This window comes from Podarcis bocagei, assembly GCF_964188305.1.
Source record: "Podarcis bocagei genome assembly, chromosome: 6".
NCBI classification, from domain to species: Eukaryota; Metazoa; Chordata; class Lepidosauria; order Squamata; family Lacertidae; genus Podarcis; species Podarcis bocagei.
This window is the reverse complement of record NC_138130.1, coordinates 82504302-82510301: the sequence shown is the minus strand read 5'-3', so window position 1 is coordinate 82510301 and position 6000 is coordinate 82504302. Positions and strand designations below refer to the sequence as shown.

Below are 6000 nucleotides of genomic sequence, written 5' to 3'. Positions count from 1 at the left end.
CTAATCCCCTGACCCCTTTTAGACACAGGTACTGTATTTGACTTCACCTAATTCTAAAGGGCTGCTGCGTTTGAGGCCTTCGTGGCTTGTTCGACTGACTTCTCTCCCCCGAGGTCCTGCCCTGAGGGCGCTCCTGACGGTCCTGAGTGAATAACGGAGGCTGGTGGGAGTCGTGAGGAGAAAGAGTCCTACAGGTTGTGTGTGTGAGGAAGACAAAACTTTAGAGGCCGTGGGGAAGCGATAATGTGCGGAAGGAAAGGAAGCGAAGCTTGTGAGAAGTCGGGATGGGCGAGAGCCCAGGGGAAGCCAAATCGGTTCAGCTGCCAGAACCGTAAAGCGAAGAGGAAAAGGGATAACGCAAACGCCGTTTGTGTGTGTGTGTGTGTTTTAAAGTAATCCCTGAGGCAGAAAGCAGCCCTTCTCTTTTCTGCCCCGCTCACTGGCTACTGAGAATGCCGATCAGTTCTGTTGCTCGGATACAAATCCTCCCTCCATCCCGCGCTCGCTTTCTGCCCGCCTCCATCCTTAGCCTAGATAGGACCGAGTTGGGCGGGGACTACTCCTCGACACGCTCGAGGGCGCCGAGGGGGAGGGGATTGAATGGCTCCCGAGCTGAGCCCGCTGCCTGGCCGCCGTTGCCGCCTGTGGGGAGTAGACTGGGAGCCCCGCGCCCGCTTGCTGTAGTCGAGCCAGATGGAATGTGGCGCGCGCGCGAGGTATGCCGCGGGGGCGGGGGCGAGGATTAGAACGCGAGAGGGGAAGCGCGCGCCCACCCAAAAGCCCTTATTTTGAGAAGAAGCGCCCGTTGGCGATGCGGTTGAGGGAAATCGTAGGGAAGAGAGGAAAGGCGGCGGGGTGGGGGTGGGGGGGCGGGAGAAGTGGTTTTAATTCGAAGCGTGTTGCTCCATGGCTTGGAAGCGGAGGCGGCCCGGCGTCTTCCCCCGCCCACCTTCCTTATCTATCTCATAATCCCGAAGAGTTTTGCGACTGGGGAGATTTAAAGCGAAATGGTCACTCGATGCTTCCCGCCCGGAGAGTGAGCGAGAGAGCGCCTTCATAATCCCCCGAGGCCCCCTTCACACACACACGCCCCGCCTCGCGTGGGTTTAGCGCCACTCGGAGCCCCTTCATGCGGTGTGAGGGGGACGAGGCTGGCCGACCCGGGTCAGACTGACATGAGCGGTATCTGTTTCTTGGGGCCAGCGAGTTGTGTCGCCTTGTCTTTCGGGACGGCTGCCCGCTTGATATATACGGCGTAACTCTCAGAAAGAGTTGAGACTCTCCTTCTCCCGCTCCCCTCCTTCCCAGACAAAGTGCTGGGAGGGGAGAGAGGGAGAGGCTGCGCCCCACCCCCCTCCCCTCACCCCATATACACATACATTAAGTCGCCCCCGGGGAATTCGTGACCCGCTTTGCTGGCTGCTTTCTCCATTCTGGAACAGGCGGTTGTTTAAAGGGAGAGATTTGCATCATTCTTCAGGCTGTCTTCCTCCCACTCCAGATCGAAGTTCCTTTATTTTGCTTTAAACCGGGCAAAGGGCTCGACCGCTCCATCTGGCTTAAGTGTGCAAATCTCTAGCCCTGAAAGCAGGTAAACCCACAATCGTTAAGATATTTAGTGTTGCTTTCTGTGGGTTTGTCTTTTCTTCTTTTAATACAACCAACCTCTAAAGAAATTTACTTAGGGTTTTGGTTTGTGTGAGATTAGGATCCTAGATAACGTTTTTAATTTTTTAAGAAATAGTTTCGGGGTGTGTGTGTGTGTGTGTGAGAGAGAGAGAGAGAGAGAGAGAGAGAGAGAGAGAGATCCCCTAAGCTTTGAAATCTAGGTCCCCCTTTAGCTCCCTAAGAAGACTACACATAATTATGTTTTTAAAACTACTCTGTTCTTCCTTTTGTTCGGTAAGTGAGGGGTTGGTGGTTTTAGTTGCCTATTCTGCCTTTGTGCTGAGAAAATGGAGCAAGTGAAGGCTAGCTAGTGGTGAAGCAAAAAGTGAAGAAAAGTGTTCTCTAAAACTGTCAAAGTATGCAGAATGTTAAGATAACTTGCTATATCAGGATAAAATCCTGATTCACTAGAGAACAAATTTGTTTAAGATACCCAGTTATCTGAGTGTGTGACTGGACAACCGTAGTTCACTTTTTTTGGAGGTACTATTAAAAACAGACCTATTTAGCAGGCACAAAGCATTCTGGGTCAATTCAGACATGATGCCAAACTATGGTTAGGTAAACTTAATTGGTTAAGCATGTCTGAATACAATCATGGTTTGCCAGCTGTTTGCCAGCCACCTTCAGAAACTATGGTTTGGAGTGGTTCACCATCCAAGATCTGTGCTAATGGATGTTTGATGCAATGTCTGAATTCAAAAACCATTATGACGATTGCTCTATTTCCTAAGGCTGCTGAACCATAGAGATGGTAGTGAGTTTATGAAGCTATGATGGTGAGTGCTGGGTAGATGGACAGTGAAAGTAAGACAGTAGCTTTCAGCCATGGTTTGCTTTCTAAACTGGGTAGTGCAAAACATGTTTGGTCATCATGTTTGAACTGAGCCAGTGGATTTTTTTTTTTTTTTTGGCAGTGTTGGATCGCTGGGACTTTAACACTCAACATCTGTATTGCCTTCTCTACAATCATTTCAAACACCCGAAGCCAAGGGAATGGTTTACTATGGGGTATGTGCAAATCTACCAAAAGTAGATGCACCCTTCAACGATTTAAAAAGTGGCAAACAACTTTTAACACTTTTAATAGTTAACATATTAATACCTTGTATGCTCTCTCTTGTGCTCATCTGTTGCAGTTAGACTCCCATGGGATGTGTACATTTGATGCTGAAGTACTCAGAAACATAAGAAAAATAAATGCTAAGTGTATGTGCTTGCCCATTAGTATAAAAAACAGTATGTTGTAGCTGTTGGTGACATCAATAGCAGACCGCACAGATTGATGGTAGAGCTAATGCATGAGCACTGTAGATGGATGAGTGCATCTCCCAAGGCACTGTAACAGATATGCCAACATGATCTGTGGCTGCTTTGACATAGTGAGACATTTCCTTTCAGCAGATTTTACTGTTCTCCTCATGTGTGCTCAAAGAAAAGTAGTTTGAAGTTGGTTAGTCAGCATTTTAGGAAGCTTGAGGAAAACCACACACAAAGCTATGAAGTAAGGAAGGTATTGATACTTCTGATTCCCCCCCCCCCCAATCAGGAAAATGTCATAGAGATGCTGCCTTGATTTGATTAATAGATCTGTGTGAATAGATGCCTTGGCTATTAGGTGGAGTCCTTGTTTTGGGGAACAATGTGACCTACTCTCAGATAGAACCTGGAGCATTAATTCTAAATACAGTAGTAAAATTGGGGAGCAAATAGTAAAAGTTATTTTTTACTTGCTATGATTAGGAATAATCCTTTGTTAATCATTATGCATTCTTGGTTGTCTCCTGCCTCAGAAAAAATACTTTGGCAATTCCACCTGCCACTGAATGCAATGTGTTTTGACTATACACAATTTTGGCTTTACGCTGTATCCTGGAACGTAACCACTTCCTAAGTTGAGAATCGCATGTACTGTACAAATTATTTGAACAAAGGTAGGGAATCATAAAGGCTGTTATCAGTGTTATATGTTCTTGGTTTGTTTAACAAACCCTGATTCAAGAGATCTTAATTCTTTGGCTGTGGTAGTAAGAAGGTAAAATATGCAGAATATCATAGAAACTAGTTTCTATACTGTGATGTCAGATTTGTTAGACTGTTGCCGTATGCTAAGTAAACCAGCTAATGTCTAAGGCTGCAGTTCTAAACCCATTTACCAGGGAGTAATTCCCATTGAACTGAATGGGTTTTACTTCTGAGTAGATATATATAGGCATGCAGTATAATAAATGTGCACCACTTGTCTTAAGGTCAGTGACACAAGCTATCTGGAAAGTTTTGAATTGGAATACAGTCATACCTCAGGTTACAGATGCTTCAGGTTGCGTTTTTTCGGGTTACGGACCGCCAAAACCCGGAATTACCGGAACGGGTTACTTCCGGGTTTTGGCGGTCGCACATGTGCAGAAGCACTAAATCGTGCTTTGCGCATGCGCAGAAGTGCCAAATCACAACCTGCGCATGCACAGACACGCCATTGCGGGTTGCGAACATGCATCCCACATGGATCACGTTCGCAACCCAAGCGTCCACTGTATGTAGTCAACAAAACTAAAAAAGGATGTTTTGTTAATCTTGTGTTTATCTGAAAAGTTTTTGTTACTGCAAAAAACAACAACTGAAATATCATTAGGGGGAAAGTTAGGGGAAAGAGTGTGGATGAAATGTAATATTCAAAGTGTTATTAGAATACTAGTAAATATATTTATATGCCAACTGAATAGAATGTACTTTTTACGTTGGGGTCACTGATGTTGTGCCCTCAAGGTGTTTTGAGCTACAACTCCCTTCAGCCCCAGCCAGTTATACCAATTGTCAGGGATGCTGGGAGTTGTAGTCCAAAACATTTGGAAGGCTCTATGTTGGCTCCCTCTGCTTTACATTATACACACACACACACACATACATATACATATACATATACATATACATATACATATACATATCCATACAGTACACTCCTACATCACTCCTCCAAGCTCAGTGGAATTTGGTTCCTAGTAAGTGTGCTTAATTCTTCAGCCTCAGAAAGTGGTCAACACTTTTAGCATACTAATTTTAGCATGCCTAAAGAGCTTTATGCATAAATATATGTGCTTCCTAGGAATAGTCACCTGAACAAAAAGAGTTTGGCTTTAGATCTGTCTGGCATTTTATCTATTCCTGTTGTTCAGTTCAACTTGCATTGTGTTCCTGTTTTAACTGCATTAATGGTTTATTGTTATGTGAATGTGTCTTTGACTTGTGCCCCCCCCTTCCTTAGATGCAGCTGTGCGAAGGAGATCAGAAGTTTTTCCTTCTGTTCTCAGTTAACAACATTTTAGTATTAGTTATAAACGTGGACAAACTGTGATTAATTTTAACTATGGAAGCAAGTTCAGGAACTATGATTTGAACTTGGTTTGTTTTAGTAAGCCACAGTAGTAACATCAATTTGTTCAAGTTCAGATAATTATCTCTCCCCCATGCCTGATGTTGTTGTTTTTTTTTAAAAAACCATTAATGTGTAGTTAAGTTGTTAGAAGAATCACAAAGCTTTTCCTAAGGCAACCTAATACGACATCTTTGAAAGAATGTGAGCAGTCATCAGTGGCAAGGGTAATTGTTTTAACTTTTGTCTGCTTAGATACCCAAACCTGCTCGAGAACAGATTTGGATGGCAGGTTCAGCAGCACTGATAGCGTGAACACAAAGTGGAATATGAAATAGCAAAAGGAATATGTTTCAGGGCATGGTCAGAATGCATGCAAAGCAATAACAGTACTGGAGCAAAACAGTTTTGGTCCTTATCAGTGCTTTGTTAAGTGCACATTCCAGCCAGGCAAAAATACTTAATGAAGCAGGGGTGGGGCCTTGAAAGAGGATGTGGCTGAGGAGAGGGTGGGACCTGAGGAGAATCCAGTGGGCCAGATAATGAGGACTCTATCACCTAAGGTTGCTTTTTTTTAGGAAGACTCCAAAAATTGTTGAGTTTTTTTAAGGAAACCATCAAAATGGTTGAGATTTTTTGAGCTGTTTCAGTTGCTTTTCCCATCACATTTTCATACATTTTTATATCTGAAAACCATGACATGTCAGGAATTTTTCTGACGTATGGTGAGCCTAGTATCATCACATTTGGCCCCCAGGCCTGAGGTTCCCACCACTTCTGTACATGCTTGCCTGGGATTAAGTCCCACTGAATTTAGTGAAATTACTTCTGAATAGATTACACTGTTTCTCTGCCTTATAGTCCACAAAATATTGTGCCATAAGAATTTTTTTAAGTCTTATGGTGCTTTGTTGCAGCAAAAGCAAGCATACATAGGTACTCCACTGAAAATTGATTTGCCT

General features: G+C 44.0%; 1 protein-coding gene across 3 annotated transcripts in view; it reads left to right on the top strand.

The window, feature by feature from the left end:
• The first annotated feature begins 575 nt into the window (after nt 1-575).
• The window catches only part of WASF3 (WASP family member 3), a 28251-nt gene continuing 22826 nt past the window's right edge, over nt 576-6000 (top strand). Inside the window, exon 1 of one of the 3 annotated variants that reach the window (XM_081197963.1) lies at nt 576-716. The gene's annotated coding sequence lies outside the window, so the exon portion shown is untranslated. Of the gene's footprint in view, nt 717-811; nt 1592-6000 lie in introns of those variants that run through there. The other 2 variants (XM_081197964.1, XM_081197962.1) reach the window with 2 other exon arrangements.